This window comes from Benincasa hispida, chromosome 9 (genome assembly GCF_009727055.1).
Source record: "Benincasa hispida cultivar B227 chromosome 9, ASM972705v1, whole genome shotgun sequence".
Classification (NCBI taxonomy): domain Eukaryota; kingdom Viridiplantae; phylum Streptophyta; class Magnoliopsida; order Cucurbitales; family Cucurbitaceae; genus Benincasa; species Benincasa hispida.
In genome coordinates this window covers 55216236-55232298 of record NC_052357.1, presented here as the reverse complement: position 1 = coordinate 55232298, position 16063 = coordinate 55216236, and positions in this window count along the sequence as shown.

Sequence of the window (16063 nt, the reverse complement as noted above, 5' to 3'; positions counted from 1 at the left end):
CATGGGCATTGCATGTTTCCATAAATATTTCTCGTGCATGGCACCGGTCACAAACTTACCAGTGCCTCTCTTCTTTGTCACCATATCCTTTAGAAACTTCGCATATGCGGGCATCTCCTTAATTGCTTCAGTGAACGGAATATTAATATAAAACTATTTTTACATATTCATGAAGCATTGATACTGTACCTCATCATTTTTCTTCTTTCTAAGTCTCTATAGAAATGGTGGCAATTGTATTCTTATGGTCCTCTGTACTTTTGGCTCCGAGGTAGACGTAATCTTTGGCTTCATCACCTATTTTTCTCCTGTTTCTTCTTGAGTTAACGCAATCTCTGGTTCCAGCGCAATTGAAGCAGTCCGGCTAGGCTTCTTCTTCTCCTCCGCCACAGTCTTTCCACTAGTAATGTCACAACTTGACACTGCTCTTTACCCGTACCCCTTGGGTTGGTAGGGCCCCTTGCGGTCTGTTCTTGAGTTCGCCCGCAATTTGGCCTATCTGAATTTCCAGGTTGCGAATAGACATCACTTAGTTTTGAAGCACAGTTTCGTTCCTTTCAATGTATTGCTTCAACAAACTTTCCAAAGTGGAAGATTGCATCGTCTGCGAACTGCTGGCTTGATTACTTGTTTGACCGTTGGTTCGTGGGAAAATCTGGGTGGCCCTTCTTTTTGCGCCACTAATTGAAAATTTTGCTGTTGATTTTTCCATGCAAAATTGGGGTGGTTTCTCCACTTAGGGTTGTCGTGTTAGAAAACGAATTATTCTTCACAAAATAGATTGACTGTGGGTTTTGCGGGCATTCCTACATTTAATGTCCTTCACCACAAGTAGAACAACTTGCGGTCGTCTAGTTGATTGCGTTCACTTGCCCACTATGCGTTGTTGGGCTGTTGATTGTGATTCCCTGTATCAAGTTCATCATCGCAGTCATTTGACTCTGAAGAGATGCAATGACACCATTGTTCGCGTCACTATCCTTGATTCTCAATCTTTGATCACTTTCTCTTCAGTCTTCATTATTTTTAGAAATACGATCAAGGATATTCTTGACCTCATCATAAGTTTTATCCAACAGACCTCTAGCTACTGGTGCATTGGCAGCGATCTGTTAAGCAGGGTTTAATCCGTGATAAAAAAATCTCCATCTGTAAGCAGTCTGGTAAGCCGTTATGCGAGCAATCTCTTACCAGCCTCTTAAATCTCACCCACGCGTTGCTAAGCGATTCGTCAATATCCTGTTCAAAATTGGTTATCAACTTTCTTCTTCTGGCATTCTCCGTTGGAGGGAAGTACTTCTTCATAAACTTCTCTACTACTTGCTCCCATGATGTACCGGTTCGAGAGAATAAGCCCATTTTCGTGCCTGGTCACACAACGAAAATGGAAACAAAGTTAGTTAAACCTCTTCGATGGAGATATTAAGGAACACAAAAGTGTTGCAGATCTCTATGAAACTCCAAAGGTGGGCATGCAGGTCATCTGCAACATCATCGGGTTCATTTTGAATCTCGATTCGTCAAGAGCGGGCCTCATGATTCGTCGGAAGAAATCATAGAGGTTGGGCGACGCATAGTCCTATATGGGCCTATTGCGGTCGTTCACCAATAGGATGGGATTCGCCATGACATTATTTTCATTTGGTGCTCCACTTCCTGGTTGTTCCGCCATGTTATCTTTCTCTTGTTATTGTTGTTGGCAGCTATCTCTCAGTCTTCGTCAGAACGTTCTTTCAATCTCTGGGTCATAAGATTGAAAGCTACAAAAAAAAAATCAGAAAATTAGGTCGTTAGCACAATGTATTGTCGAAGTCCCCGACAATGGCACCAAAAACTTGATGCGTTATTTTATGCGATGAAATAATGATAGGGATTGCATTGATGGAAAATGCATTGAGCATGCAAGTTTTCTCAGTAAGATCCAAGTATAAATCCTACTGAGTTTTTTGGTAAGCCTAGGGTCGAACTTAGGGACTAGGGAAAACAATATGCAGTGGTAATTTTTAGATCACTTTGCGGTAACAAATAAATCAAGGAGTTGGTTGGTTTGTTGTTTACAGTATAAAAGTATGCGACGGATTTGAGAAAAGAGTAATTATGCGATAGATACACTGAGTATGCGGAAGAATGGGTTGAGAAGGTCTTTAGCTAGCGTTTCCCGAGAATGCATTCAAGCTATGCGATCTGCTACACTCATATGACCGCAACTCATTTTCCAATGCAAATGTGATGACTCCTAAATTTAGGACGCATACGATGAATGCGATAATGTCTACAGAGCTTATTCCTAAGTCTTTACTTCTTGCCTATGCAATGATGCAAGATGCACACAAGGACAAGGTGACCGCATACAATCATAACCTATCTCTAGGGTGCATGCGATGCGTTAATAGCAAACAGAACTTATTCCTAAGCTTCTATCTCTTGACTATGCATTTCTAATCTGACTCTCCTGAGCCTAGATTCTAATCTAACTTTTCCAAGCCTAGATTCTATCCTTAGACTACCCTCCCGAGTATCTCTAATGGACGAATGACGCATACATAATACAAGATAATCGCATAGAATGAAGATCCCAGGTTATGCTAACTAAGTGTTTCTCAACTCATTCGACAGATTTACCTACTCATGCGTATTGTACAGATAGTGAACAGATATAAAAATGCAATTTTCATTTATATAAATAAGTTCAGAGTACAAAATGATAATGAAAATAAGGGTAGAGAGCCTAGTAGAAATTTCTTGCTTCCCAAGGCTTTTACACTGTGTTATCTCTAATCTGCCCAAAAGATGTTCTTGCTTCCACAAGAGTCGGCCCTCTATCTAGTTTCGACACTTTCGACACTCTTTCATGTACACCGAAACGATCTCTCGGTATAATCTCCCTTCACTCGCTTCCACCTTCTAAGTAAAAGAAAACTATGAACAAGGCTACTTCTATCTATAAGGAAAATTCTCTAAACTGAAAGAACTCCTTCACTGAAGGTGACCTTCGGTATTTATAGACTTTAGGATGAGAAGCTTCTTGCCTCTTATGATTGCACTAATGGGATGACATTAATTCTCTGTCTGATGCGCCGAATATTTGTCACCAAAAAGTTGAGTGTACTTGCTACAGTGGTCGTTAATGACTTGTCAACTTAATTCGGAATCGACCGTCATCAGCTTTCTGTCCCATCGTGATTTATTACGCTTTTCACCCAGATGCGCCCACCATGATGTGCCGGCTCTATGCGGGCACCTTCTTGAGCAGATATTCGCAAGCGCAAATGATCGCATAGCCTTGCGTCAACGCAAGCTCTTAATGCGCTCGGACGTTTATTTCTTTGGATCGCATTTTCGCCTTGCGTCAACGTATTTTCTTCTCAAAAATACATAAGTTAGTTGTTTTAATGCGATGGACTCATGCGATTGCAATGTTGTGAACTTAATGCTTTTGGACGTAATATTGTATATTTTTATCATCGCAATCCTACATTGTTTTATAACTTTGTGCTGTAATAACGTGCATTTCTGCCTGTTATCAATATGCAATGACCATGTTCTCAAACCTTTTGGCCAACGCATCAGGTATGCTTGCCAAAATATGAACTCAGGTGTTAGAATTAGCCTTCGTCTGCACCTCATATGCATCACGAACATTTCGTGGTGCATCAGAGGTTGGGACATGAGGACAATCCTCGGTCAAGACAATTTCAAAGTTGTTTACCATGAAAAACGTTTTAATGGATTCTTTCCACGTTCTGTAATTGAAATCGGTCAAACTAGAAAAGGCAACTAACGAAAAAACGCTATTTGACATATTACTAAAAAATAAACACATTGATCTATATTAGATTTTAGCACAACTCTTAAAAAAATCGAATAAGTTTTTAGCAAAATCTAAATGAACCCCATTTAACATCTAATTTTGCAATGACGCTTCAGTGATTTAGGACAAAAGCCACCGAAGGGTAGTCAGTTGTCCCTTCATTGAATTGAGACACTCTCAACCAATCATTACACCAAAATAACTTTTATTCCTCTAACAATCAGTCATCATTTATTTGGTCAAGAAATCATTAACTTGCTTAATAATTTTCTTAAGTATGACCCTCTATTTTAGACCCTAAAGTTCCGCTCCAATGAGTCAACCGAAAGGAAAAACCGATTAGGGCAAAAACTAAAGCAATCTTATCCATCCAAAAAGGGACGCTCCCAGCGCGCCTCAAGGCCAAGCATGAGTCTCAAGGTGTAAATATTAAGGGAGAAACGAGAGTGAAAAAATTGATGTATCATATATATCTTTTTCTCCCACTGAGTCTTTTAACAACTTAGGGTTTAATTAACTTAGGAAAAATACGGCTAATTATTTTTACGAAGTGACCATTTACGTTTGCCCAAAAGTAACACTTACTTTGGAAAGTTAATTTTTTTTTTTTTTTATTAATATTCGTTAAACACCTTAACAAATGTTAATCAATAACTACATGTTTGCATCAAATCTATCAAATTCTCCTTTCCAGATAAGAGTGTGACATTTCCGTCATCTTAACTACCCCAGCCTAGACAGAACCCGCTTTAGACAAAAGAACCCTTATAGATATGTTTACTAAAAATTTAATCTTTTATTGAAATCAATTTAATCCTATTAAATCGATTTAAAAAGATTGATCTAATTTCTAATCTCATTAGAAATTTGTAAACTTAGGTCTATGTGAACCATATTTTAAAACTATTTTAAAAAATGATTTTATCTAAGTTTGCATGCAGCTCTTAGTTATTGACTTAGTTTTTAATTTCATTTATTTATAACTCTTATAAAGTAAATGAAACAAATTAAAACCTACATTGCATTGATCGACATACTTTATAAAATTATAACGTTTATAAGATTACCTAAAGTAATGCGCATCATGCAATGTTCATTTCATTACTATATATACATAACACTTATATATAACAAAGTAATGAAATTAAATAACATACATTACATGCATACATTCAAACTATATATTATAACGATTATAATATAAATGATGCATGGCTATGTTATTTATGCATGCAAGCATATAGTATAACACTTATATTATATGATGCATGAGCGTGCTATAAAATTAAATCATGCATATACATATATTATAACACTTATAATATAAATGATGGATGAAATTAAATGCATAGCCTATGGTGGGTTTTAATTCTATATGACATACAATATGACATATAAATAACTAAAATCATACATCATATGTATAATTAAATAAAAAAACAATATTGGACCGAAATTGGCATCCTAAACATTAATTGAATTAATATAAAAATTAAATTAATTTAATTAATGAAAATACAATAAATAAGTAATTATTACAAATTAATACTTAAATAAAAAGAAAAAACTATAAAGAAACCGCTGGGAAGACTTAAACCCACTATTTGGTGGAATCCAGATGCACGCATTAACCATCCGAAGTGTCGCAACGCTTTGATGCTAGCATTGTGACGTTGGTTTTTATGTTGCCGCAACGTTGCAACACTATGACAGGAGCGCCGTGACGCTGCGTGGCAGAAAGTCTGCTCTGCTTCACCCGTTCATCCGATTTGCTCCGCTCTTACTCCAAAAATTCACCGATTCGAAGCTGGAGCTCCATCAAAAACGACATGGACAATTACAGACTCAATTGCATGAAGTTAAATGCCCAAAACACCGGGTAATTACAACTTTAAACAACTTTAAAGCAGTAAATTCTAGCCAATTTTGAAAACATCCAATATGAAAAACCCATACATTCATAATGCAATATGCACCCAAAAAAACTATAATTAAAATTCTAGAATTAACAAAAAAAAAAGATCCAAAATCGCGCTCTGATACCAATTGAAGGGAAAACCATTCAGTGGAATGCAGGGATCGATCCCAATTTTTTCTTTTTTTTTTTCTTTTTTTTTACAGAATCCCCGACAATTACATAATTAAGAAGAAATATTATGCATTCAAGAATAAAATTACAGCATGCTTTCTGATTAAAAAGGGAGGAAACAAATTTACTTTAGAAGAACCGATTTCTTCACAAAATCCGTCGGACAGATCTCTTCTTCTAAGAGGGACACCACCAAACAGAGCCTCTTGTATTCTTCTTAGGGTTTGAGAATGGCAGGAGGTGTGGGCTTTGCCTTAGGGTTTTGGAAGAGGAAAGGAGATGGAGAGGAGGAAGAGAGGAAATTTTCTTCTATGTGAGTTTTTTTCCAAAGAAAACTATTCTCTTAGTGTTTCATGGAGGAAGATGAATGAGAGTCATTAATCTTCCCTACATCACATAATGGATGGGAGATCAAGGGGAGGGAGTTACAACATAACCTATAGTTTAATTTCTCGCAATAATACATGTCATTTAATATAAATCATATTTATATTAAATTTAACTATATGAATCTCATTCATATAATTAATATTTGAATAATATCCAAATATCTAATTCCTCTCAACTTATTTATGGTATTTAATATAAATCATATTTATATTAAATTTAATTACATAAATCTAATTTATATAGTTAGTATTTGAATCATATTCAAATTCCTCTCGTATTACCTTATATTATAATATATCAAATACATTATATTAATTATATCACATATATAATTAATTTAATTAATTATATCATATATAACTAATTCCCACAATCAATTTGAACACTTCAAATTAATCCAAAATAATTCTCAATTAAATCCCTATTGAGCTACAGAGGGGACCTTAGACTTGTAGATTGAAGCTCTAACAGTACTTGGATAATTAATTAAACTCTTTAATTAAATTACCCAACATCCATTAACTGTCGGTCATTCTACTAATGACCGACAGCTACATTCTTCGTACTACAGATAAATTTCTGTGTCCATTGGATATAACCAAACAACAGTGCGATGACCCTTCACAAATTGCTCATAAGTACAGCTGGGCCAAAATTAATTTTGCCCCTGTAGTTACATCTAACTCTTTAAGTACCACTAATTCCTCTAATGAAAAATAAGTCATAGTCCAACTATGACTAAGTTCTTCTCGGGGCAGGAGAGGGTGTGGTCACTATGTTCAAGCCCTGAAATCAGTTCTTAAGTGAGCAATTTATCTACTTGTCCCATTATCGAGAAAAGAATGAATTTTGTCTTGTGTAGCTGTGTTCCCAGCTCCCTAGTTAGACAAATCCCAAAAATGGTAGGCTTATTAAGTTGGAAATCGGGCCACTCTCACCCATACAAATCAAATGACCACCTTTATGAGCAGGAATTCATAACTCATTCAAGATTCAAGTCATGTCATCTATGGTCATCCTAGTGAAATGTAAGTTTCTATTATTAACGACATTATATAATGAGACTAATCATTTCGTGGTCCGGTCTTATACAAACTCTTTGTATAGGATACTCCTGCTCACATGTCTCCACATGAATGATCAAGATCAAAGCGGGTCGTATCCGAGCAGACCGTATCCGTAGTGTCACCAGGATAAGGTACCCAACCTTATCCATCTACTACAGACCGTTTATGTTATTATTTAAACAAGATCCACTTGTATGTTTCTATATACTTGTTTAAATTACATAAAATAACCTAAGATCTTAGTTTATTGGATTGAGTATATGCTTATAAAATAACACTTATTTTATTAACAACAATATGTTTATACAGAGTTTACAAACTACGAGATTACAAGAGATTTAGGACATCAATCCCAATATTTGGCACATGCTAGTTGAAAAGTGCCATAATATTGAAAAATTGATTCATGCTTGAGTTTTCCTCTAATTTTAGTCATAAATGGTTAAAATGAGCTCACTAGGGAATAATTTTGCTTAAGAGATGTTATTTATTGTTTTGGAGCTAAATTGTTGAATTTTGGTAGGGTTTTTGCCATTTCTATAGATTTTTAGCTAATGCACCCGCATTACTGAACTCTAAAATTCCATAATTCAACCCAATTAGAAGAAATTGTGATTTTCACATTTTATTCAGTTGGATAGCTCCAATTTCGTTTGGAAATCATTCAGAGCACGAATCTCAACCCTTCCAAACTACTTTGGTGCCTATGAAAGGGATGGAAGCACTTCATTTCATATACAACTCTCCATTGGCCAATTTCATCACTATCCTTCACAGTTTCTATCATTTTACAGCAGCCCCTTGGGTCTCTTCTCAGCATTTCAAGTTAGTAGTCCCAAATACGAAAGTTCCTTTAAGATGTAGTGGCTCTAGGTTATCTCCTCCCACGAAAATGTGCGTTGAGGGGTGATTTTACCTTGAAAATGGGGGGAACCAACCTTGGAAAAGACTTGGACTTGAGGATTTATCCCAAGTTCTTTTAAGTTGTAATTTTCCAACATTTTCTTTCCATTTAATTCTTGTAGTTATTTCATATTTTTTTTCTTTCTACCAATCGAACTATATTGTAGCTATGATTCTTGATTTAATAAAGTTTATTATTTTGTCATTTATCATAAGCTAAATTTCACTAGGGGTTCGACAATGTGGATACCTTGGGGGTTTTTATGACTTAAGTAATATTGCATTTCACACCAACTTAATTTATACATTCTCTTTGTTGAATTTGAGGATAGCATTGGTAAATTAAACTGGACTTAATTTAACAATTTAGTGGAGCTCCAATCTAAGAAGGTTAGGGTGCAAGCAGATGTCACAAAGGGATATGGGACTAGAAGCCTAGAAATAGAAGTGTCAGTCATCTTAGAAATAAGGGACGTTATAGGATAAAGAATCTAAGCTTGAAATAATTTAAGATTCATTTACCCATTGAAACATTAGGTAGTAGCTGCTTAAACCTTCTAAAGGAACTTGACACAAGACTAAATAGGAGTAGCATTTTGTTCATACATAATTCATTGTCTTGGTCTGATACGATCGCACCACATACAGCATAGAACCCGAAAGGTTAAAGTATTGTTAACCCCTGTTCGATTACCATTATTTACTATTTTTATTCTAAAATTCTTGTCATTCACAACACAAATTCTTCTCGGTTTATCTTCAATCTCATTGAGTTTACAGTCTCAAGAAATTTAAATTAGAAGCTAGTCCTATGGGTTCAATACTTGGAATACTCCAAGATTATTACTTCTTCGAAAGTGTATGCTTGTACTTAGACCTTACTTACCTAAAATGTTTTGCCACTCATACATTTGATCGATCACTAGTCTACAAGCTTGTTGGTTAAACAATGTGGTCACAAAGTTACTAGCATTGATTACTTTTCTATTATTTGAAGGTACAAGATTTAAGGTGGTTTGTCATTTTTCTAAGGTACAAGATTTAAGGTGGTTTGTCATTTTTCTTCTTCTCTATATGGGTACTGATAGTATTGAAAATGTGCTATCTTGCTCCACTTAATTTAAGATCATTCCTGAATTTTATATGTTTATTTGATTATTTTGTAGGTTTCGGACACCTAAAGGGTAGAACGGAGCGTTAGTGATGAAATGGAGCTAAAAAAATAGGCCAAAACGGAACCTAATTACATCAATCGGGAAAGAGAAGGCTAAAATTACCATGTTACCCCTCAAGAGAGCGTAGCGGCACCCAACTAGGTGCCCCGGCTGGTGCTGCAAGAGAGAATGCAACGATTTTGTGCAAATCACACTGTATCATGACACTCCGAATACTGCAAATCACACAGTATCATGACACTCCGAATACTGCAAGTGCTCACATGTTTTGCAGCATTGTAGCGCTCCCACTGCACTGCGGCACTTCGCCCTCAACTTGCGGCGCTAGCCTAATTATTATATATATCTTTATTTGCCTAGGTTTTTTATCATTCAATCCAGCTGAATTTCCACACTTTTTCTCTCTATTGTCTTAACGTACCAAAATTGTATGTCCATCAGGAAGATTATAGGTTAAGGTACTCACTCCAGCTTGGGTTGTTAGGATTTTCCCCCTCTTTCATGTAAACTTGTGAAAATTTAAACTTGGTACTATTTGTTATTGATTTCTATTCTAGTTTAATAGAAATTGATTTATGATCTTACAATTTGTTTGACAAACTTGTTGTGGGTGTAGAATCGATAGCTAGGAATTAAAGCATGATATATGACATGTAATTGTGTTTCAATTCAATAGTAGCAAAAAGGTTAGTTTAGCTTATGATCTATATGACGAAGAATATCGCTCTAATCAACCTAGGAAGAAACCACATATGAATGTTTGATTAGGCGCTTGGAAATTAGATATTCAACTTAACTTTGCCCTAGATCTAAATGCAATTAGGTCAATTAGGATTTGTATGCTTTTCATCTAATCCAATTTGAGTTAACTAGATAACTTGGATGATTAATTAGCTTTTCTAATTAATTAGGTTAAGTAAAAAAAGTAAATCAAACCAAGTAAGGAGAATTCTATGGTCGAGTAAACTTGATTGGGGAAATCCAAATTGAACCCAAGCTAGGCATTTTTCTCATTGTTGTCTTCATTCGAACTGTTTTACCTTTCTAGCAATTTATTTTTACTCGCAACAAATCAATTTCAAAACCCCCTTTTTGGTTACATTGAGCTGTGAACAAATTAAAAGAGAAATTCAACAATTCCCTATGTTCAACCCATGCTACCACTACTATAGAAATAAAGGAAACCGTTATTTTATTTGATCCAAAATTGGGCAAAAAAATTCTGTCCGACCAAGTAGTGCTTCCATAAAGTGCTAGTTCCACAACTATTACTGTCATATGTGTAATCCTTACCACAATAGTTATACTTGCACCTAGCTCCATCATTAGTACTCACTTCCATTTTTGTGAAATGAACCCACACAAAAGAAGTTGGTTTATTAGGTCTTTTTCGGTTGGACTTGAGAGGTAGAGATGGTATATATTTAGGAGTTTGGCTAACATTAGGAAGAGGATGACGACGACGAGGCGGCATTTCATTATTACTGGTACCACTTGCATTTCTATTACTGTTGTCCATCTATAAAATAAATGAAACTAGTAAACAACAACTAACTTACACCTACCTATAAAATCAAAAAACCAAACACCCAACTACTAAAAACAAACCATGTATAAAGATCAACCACACATAACAACCCATGTATGAAGATCAACCACACATAACAGCCCATGTATAAAGACCAATCACAATACAATAGAAAATAAAATATTTAACTCACTATGAAGTTAGATAACGATGATTATGAAGGGATTGAATCCTATGCGAAAGCATATGAATGCTCGTGCTTTAATATCCGTTGAAGAAAACAAATAAGCATGTTATAATTTAATTAAAAGAAATGTAGAAATACTCACTTTTGAAGCCCACAAATAAGCATGTTGTAATGTAATAAAAAATGTAGAAATAATCACTTTTGAAGATCATTCTTCAAGCGACTCTCTCGTCAAGATGTTTTGAACACCACCACTAGTGTATCTTTGCTATTTTCTGGGAGAATGGTGGCTTGTGGGAGCCCTTCTTGAGAGAATGAGAGAGTTAACACTAGAGAAGAAGAAGAAGATGCCAAAAGAAAAAAAAAAAAAAATCTTATCTCTTTCTTCATTTCAGGTTGAGCTAAGGGAGAGGAAGTTAACCCTCTTCCGCTAACTCCAAATAACTCCTCACATGGGGATTATTTTTATCTATCTTTATCATTATAAATTAAACCAAAATTTAATTTATATTGATTAAAATATATTTAATAAATCTAACTTATTAGATTTAATTAATTAAATATCATATATTTAATTAATATTATATTTAAATCATATTTAAATATATTTTCTTTTCATAACCTATAGTTTTAATATGAATCTTGTTCATATTAATTTTTAACCTATTGTTTTAATATAAATATAATTTATTTTATTTAATATTTGAATCTTATTCAAAATATTTTGTTCTTCTCATATAATAAAATTATTAACTTTGAATCTAATTCAAAATTAACTTTATATTAATTGTATCATATACATTTATATTTCCCAAATAATTTAAACAAATCAAATTCATCCGAAACTTTAGGATTCTCTTTTTACCCTTAGTGAGATAGGAGGGAGACCTAATAGACCTACTCCAATGATACGAGATTAATAATAAAACCCCTTAATTAAATTAATCAACTGCCACACTTATATTTTTGTGTCCATGGATATAACCGTTATAAGTCAATCCTTCACGAGTCGCCCATATCGTTTTATTCCTGTAATTATCTCTAGTTTCTAACAATATATTTATGGTCCTACCATAAACAAAATCCCTCAAACAAAATCCCTCTAGGGCTAATGAGAAGGAGGGGCCCTATTATTCAAGACCTGGAGTTAGCACTTAAAGAAACAACTCCTCTACTTTCTCTATAGACGGGAATGAGTAAATTCCACCCGTGTAGTTAGGTTCTTAGCTCACACTCGGTTTTGTTCTAAAAAAAGGTAGTCATATTAAGTTGGTGACTCCGGCCATCCCTCATAGGCAGGAGTCTATATCTTATTCGGGATTGAGATTAAGTTACTTACGATCATTCTATGAAATATTAATCTTTTCAGTGTTATAGTGAAAGATTAATTATTTCGCCGTCTGGTCTTATACAAACTCTTGTAACACTTAGATTGAAAAGATTAATATTTCATAGAATCAAATCATTTGTAACACTCATAAATTAGTGTTACAGGACCAGTCTTAACCATATACTATAGACCTTTTAGGTTACCCATATGTCTATCACAAACTAAAACTATTCAAGTTGCAGTTAATTGGATTAAGTTGTGCAAGACTAATAAATGAATAAAATACCTCTCTATTTTATTAATAAATAATAATGTTTACAAGATTACAAACTGACTAGGTATCCATGGTGACGGCTTTGGAGAATCAACTATTCTTTAGACACTATGAGGTTGAAAAAAATAATTCAATTAATGAAAGTTAACAGTCACAATAGTACACCAAAACTTGAAATGTACGTACTTGTTGGAACAAAAACGTGAATTTCCGCTATTATGGTGGTATTTTCAGCTTCTGGTAGTATTTTTGGCCTTTGTGATATCAAAGAAAGTGATTTGATTTTACTAAATAACAAATAAATCAATTAAAATCTAGAAACTAAGAAATTATTAACTTGAGAACAAATATTTGATTTTACTAAATATTAGGTTGAAAAAAACTAGAGAAACTAAAAAATTATTGACTTTAGAAGAAATATTTGATTTTACTAAATATTAGATTGAAAAAACTAGAGGAACTAAACAACTTGAGGGAAAAAATTAAGAACGTGAGGATTGAACTGGAAGACCGTGAGGCGTGAGAGATAGACGAAACTGAGATCATGAAGGACTACGATCGACTAAGGACGGGGAGATCAACACCGACAGAGGATGGAGAGATCGACAGGGGATGAAGAGATCAATATTGATTGTTGCGGATGACTGAAATCATAGATGGACGGAGAGATCGACAGTATAGGGTTTGGGTGGGAGGTGCTAATGCTCGCTATCACTGGGGTCTGGGTGGGAGTCAGCTAGGTTAAAATAAAGTATAAGTAGTTATATATATATATATATATATCTATATTGGGTCGAATCGGGTTAACCCAAACCAGAAATTTAATAACCCAAGACCTAACTCAAAAATGTATTTTAGAATTTTCTAATCCAACTCAACCCTTACACTTTGGGTTGGGTAGTTCGGGTTGATCGAGTTTATCGAAATTTTTTAACACCATTAACAGATGGTTCATTAGAGGGATCAATGGGGATAGATTGTTCATTAGAGGGATCAATTGTGATTAAAGAGTAAAAAGTAATTATAAGGTAAAATGATAATTTGATCCAACTGTAATTATGAACAATTCGTGAAGAATTTACTTGTAATGGTTAAATCTATGGACACTACATGTTCTAATTCAAACCCTTCGGGTAAAATAAGAACAGCCCCCACATTCAAACCGCCCTTTTTACCATTCGCAAGAACTTGTTTCAGTTGCATATCATAAGGAATTCGAACAACTGCTTCAAATACAGTATTAGGAAGTACTGCTTGTGGAACCTCGATATCCATGGGCTTATTAACTAAATGGCAGTTGGCGCAGACAATACGGCCGGTTGCTTCTCGTGGATTTTCATAACTCGTTCTTGAAGTGATTCAAATTGAATGATGAATCCATTTCTTCGCCTCTTTGCCAATAAATCGCTAGAATTCTAACCTTGTGTAAGGCGTAAGTCATCGGTTCAAATCCGATAAGGGGCTTTGGCTTTTTTCATAAAACTCCAGCCGTAGTATTCATATTTGATTGACGGGAGAATAGACGACATATTGTTTTTTTTTGTAATAAAAAAAGTAAAAACCGTATAATTTCATTCAATTATCAAAAAGTTATCTTTAATTATAATAAGTTATTATTATAATGAATAATATAATAGTAATTGTAATTATAGTTAGAAACTCAAAATTAGAAATTATATAGTGACACAATTTTTTATTATTTTGATTCTAGAATTTCTAATTCTAGGTTCATTAGGGTTTTTATTGGTTGGAACTTCCAGTTATCTTGGTAGGGATTTGATATCTTTATTTCCGTTTCAACAAATAATTTTTTTTTCTTGATTAATACGTAATCGATTGAACACTACTTGAAAATAAAAATGGCTCTTCTGCTCAGAAATGAAATGTTCCTGGAAATTCTTGCTCCCATTGGACCATTTGTATCTATATGCATTAGGATCCCGATTCATGGATCTCTCGGTTTGAGAAATCAAAATAAGAGGATCGAATCATTTCTNAAGAAATTTAAAGAGAAAAAAATGCCAAAATCATAATAAATCTACTTTAGTCCCCATATCATTCAACACTTGAATAGATAGGAAAAAAACACCCACCAAAAGCAATTGAGAGTAATTCTAGCATGCTCTAATACCACATGATGGAACTCGAGACATACGCAGTGGAATTAGGATCTAATTACACTCTAATTGCTCTTAAATTAAAGGAAATAAGCAGGCATCATGAAGAAAAAAACAGTGGATTAAAAAATGTAGGATACTACCTTTGAAGCCCCTGAAAACCGCTTCTCTTCGTTGAATCTCGACCCGAACTCTTTCGGACCACCACTAGAGTTGACCTACTATCCTCTAGACTCAAAACCGAGTTGTGGGACCTGGTGGATGAAGAGAACCGAGAGAGAGAAAAGAGATGGAAAATAAGATGAATTTGAGTTTGAGTTTTTATTTCACTCAAAGAACATAGGATTTTCCAGCCCAAATTTAAAACACCCTTTCTCTAAAATGGCAAAAGTCTTTTATTTTAAATCAAAAGAAAATTTTATAGAAAAAACCATGCAACAATTGCATGAAGCAAATCCATAAAAACCCAACACCTATAATCCAATAACTTAGTGGGCTTAATGTCTCCACTATAAGCCAACACCTAGCCCACTATTTTGTTAGCGGAATTATCCAACAAAATTGTGGATTTTTCCACTAACTATAGTCAAAGGGCAAAATAGTCATTTGGTCAAACTCAAACTTTGACCAAAAAGTCAACATTTTGACTTTTTATGATTTTTTCGTGTTGACTAATTTTGACCTCCCGAGCATGAATCCGCTTTCATTTTCTCGAAATTCAAATCACGTTTGAATATAAGGTCGATCAAACTTTTACTTTTCAAAGTCAAAAGTCAACTCTTTGACTTTTTACAACTTTGACCATTTCCCTTATTTTCGAGCTTTCGAATATGAACATATTCATATTCTTGATATTTAAATCACATTTAAATATTAAAGTTGTATCTCTAAGCTGAAAAACCCGACCACTATAACACATATACTTATCGGTTTCTCTCTCTACCTAATTCGAACAATTCGAATTATTCTATCATACTGTTCTAAGTTGATTCCATATGAGCTAGTAGGGGAACCTAATGGAACTATAGATCATGGGCTCCAACGATCCGAGATTAGCTAGCTAAACTCTTTAGACAGAGCTAATCAACATTCGTTAACTAACGGGTCATTCCACTAAAGTCCCGTAGTTGCACTCCCCTCACTATAGATATATTTGTGTCCATTTGATATAACCATGATGAGTAAATTAATC